Source organism: Schistocerca cancellata, chromosome 8 (assembly GCF_023864275.1).
Source record: "Schistocerca cancellata isolate TAMUIC-IGC-003103 chromosome 8, iqSchCanc2.1, whole genome shotgun sequence".
Taxonomy (NCBI): Eukaryota; Metazoa; Arthropoda; class Insecta; order Orthoptera; family Acrididae; genus Schistocerca; species Schistocerca cancellata.
In genome coordinates this window covers 12,815,596-12,819,085 of record NC_064633.1, presented here as the reverse complement: position 1 = coordinate 12,819,085, position 3,490 = coordinate 12,815,596, and positions in this window count along the sequence as shown.

The window sequence follows — 3,490 nt, the reverse complement described above, 5'->3', positions numbered from 1 at the left end:
TCTGTACACCACATACCACTTTGCTTGGACCCATGGCGGTCTCCACATACCACCAAGCGCCAGAACCCGAGCGTTTATCCACAGCGCTGTATCCGACCACGGTACGTTTTCCGGCATCACGAACAGTTCACCTGTTACAGAACGCAAGGTATTTATAATGATGCTACAACACGTATGCATATTTAGATCCTGATTTTCCCTGTTAAAATATGAGGTGTATAGTTCCAAAAATCGATATATGCCGTTTTGGCTCGAAAATGCTCTATGGCCATTTCCTGTTCCTTTATCTGTCTGAAAAACATCAGTTTACCCTCAAACACCCTTCTTTTCTTACATAAATTAACCATTGAAATTCAGCGTTATTTCCAAAACTCGGCATATTCTCGTAAGAGAACGTTTCATAACTCGACATATGTAGCTAGTTCCAAACATTTGTATTACTAATGCGCCCCACAATAGGATGTCATGTTCCAGCGCAGCACATCTTTTCACAGGACGTGTGTTGCTTTAAGATACGGGATATTTATTTCACACAAATTTGTAACACTACATCTTTACTGCGCACTTTTCGCTGGAGGGAACGTTAACAATGCAACATTAGGTCAATGTTATATTATCATGCCGCATTATTGCCACATCCGCATTTCTGTCTCGTTTCGTAAAGTGACTTGGTTTGTTATCCTGAGCTTATAACATGGAATCTCACGTACAGGAGGTGTCACCAATACAGCCAGGACATGGAAGGGTGAGAGTCCTTGATACCACTAAATGAACATAATACAAAATAGTTAAGTGTCATGTACTTTGTATTATTGCATTTTTTTTACCTTACTGCTTATGACCACTACACTGCATGTTTGGTTGTGTTTTTATTCATTATTCTGTGCACTCAGTGAGAATCAGTCACAGACGTCCAATTTGTAACCATAAAACAGAAGCTTTCCAATGCTGTCTCTTCTCCCCATGTGCTATAAAACCTTTTCATAAAGTGGTTAATAGCGTTCAGGATGCATTCATTCCGAAATACAGAGCAGCTGATGGTCCAGGAAGACAGAAGGAAAACACTACAGGTAACACCAAGCAGAAAAGTGTGTCCATTAAGTATATTGTAAAAAGAGCAGTGAAACATCCAGAGATGAAATCACTTGTTGTCCCTGTGTGCTAGGAAACTTCTTAGGAATCTTGCAAGTCTCAGGGTATCCGATATGGCTCGTTTACAAGACGGATTTGTAAACTGGGCTACCATCAGTAGAAAACAAGATATATGAGATCAGACAGGTGGGTATGAAAATTTCATCGAACAGTTAAGTGAACTCCATTACTGCAGAAGTTAGACTGAAGGCCACCAGTCTCTGGAAAGTGATCTAAATGCTACTAAACTCTGGAGAACGTTGAATGAATCGGTTGGACTTGATTTCAGAGTAAACAAGGCTTATTTCCGACATTATTTTTGTAGTAATTAGAATTTAGGCTTTGGAAGTTCATCAACTAATGTTTGTTCGAGCCGTCTGATGCCAAAGAATATGTAGAACACTCTAAAACATCCCAAGGCAAATCAGATGTGATGACTACCCTAAGACTTCCAAGTTAAGAGTCCTAGCTTTCAATAATTTTTGCGAAAGGAACGGGTAGAGTAACTCATTCTTAGCTATGATTTCAAAAATAAATAAATAAGTAAAATAAAATAAAAATAAAAGAAAAACATTGTACTGCTCAAAATTCCTGATCAGGCAGCCTATGAAGACAATAATTTCATGTGTGTTTCGCTAGAATAGTGTCGCCCTGAAGTATCCAATGGAATAGCGTCAGATCTTAATGATGGATTAAACAAGCTTGATCTCTCTGCTATAAAACTATTAAGCTAATTTCCGACTGCTGCGCAGGACAAAACAAAAACAGCACAATTATTGGCATGATTTCCTACTGGACGAGAAATGAAGGCCCTTAGATGAAGTTCAGGTGATCTTTCCAGTTGTTGGGCATTATTTTATCCCAGCTGACAGAGTATTCGGAAATAATGAAAAGGAGATAAATAAGATGGACACCGTTACTAAACCTGAATGATAACAGAATATATTCATAAAGTGTGGTTCCCAAAACAAATTAGATGTGGACTGTTCAGATTATGATTCGAAAAGAAGCATAGAAAATGTTTTCAAACCACCAAGTGCCTAGCATTTCAAAATGAAGTTTTGTAAGAGACTTGTGTGAAAAGGTGGAAAAGTGCAGTTTTAATAAGAGGTGAGCAGTACTACAGAAATACGCCGGCCTCTGATGCGAATGTAGGACCAAGGAATTTGAAGTACTCTCCTGGGGGTCATAATTCCGGAAAAATTGGTGTTTGTGCAGACGCTAAACTTGATGGGTGGCCTGGGGGGAGCTAAATAGAAGAAGGTGAGAGGAAGGGAAATTTTTTGGGAATTTGTTCACTTCCCAGAGCAGGCATTGGTCGGCCCTGGGAAGCGATGCATTATTAACGCAACTTGCGCTGCAATTGGCGTAAGCAATTTTGCTGGAGGGGAAACCAAGGTGAAGAGTGGACTGGCAGATGTCTCAGTAGAGGTCTTCCGTTTCCAGCTTGCTTAGAGTGCGGATGCGGCGATCTTTACTCAGCTTGCCAGAGACAGAGTGAGCATCTCTGCAGTTTAGGCCGGCCGCGGTGGTCTCGCGGTTCTAGGCTCTCAGTCCGGAGCCACGCGACTGCTACGGTCGCAGGTTCGATTCATGCCTCGGGCATGTATATGTGTGGTGTCCTTAGGTTAGTTAGGTTTAAGTAGTTCTAAGTTCTAGGGGACTGATGACCACAGATGTTAAGTCCCATAGTGCTCAGAGCAATTTGAACCATTTTGAACTTAGCAAATGAAACGATTGAGCTTGGAGATACATCTACATCTACATCTACATTTATACTCCGCAAGCCACCCAACGGTGTGTGGCGGAGGGCACTTTACGTGCCACTGTCATTACCTCCCTTTCCTGTTCCAGTCGCGTATGGTTCGCGGGAAGAACGACTGTCTGAAAGCCTCTGTGCGCGCTCTAATCTCTCTAATTTTACATTCGTGATCTCCTCGGGAGGTATAAGTAGGGGGAAGCAATATATTCGATACCTCATCCAGAAACGCACCCTCTCGAAACCTGGCGAGCAAGCTACACCGCGAAGCAGAGCGCCTCTCTTGCAGAGTCCGCCACTTGAGTTTGTTAAACATCTCCGTAACGCTATCACGGTTACCAAATAACCCTGTGACGAAACGCGCCGCTCTTCTTTGAATCTTCTCTATCTCCTCCGTCAACCCGATCTGGTACGGATCCCACACTGATGAGCAATACTCAAGTATAGGTCGAACGAGTGTTTTGTAAGCCACCTCCTTTGTTGATGGACTACATTTTCTAAGGACTCTCCCAATGAATCTCAACCTGGTACCCGCCTTACCAACAATTAATTTTATATGATCATTCCACTTCAAATCGTTCCGCACGCATACTCCCAGAT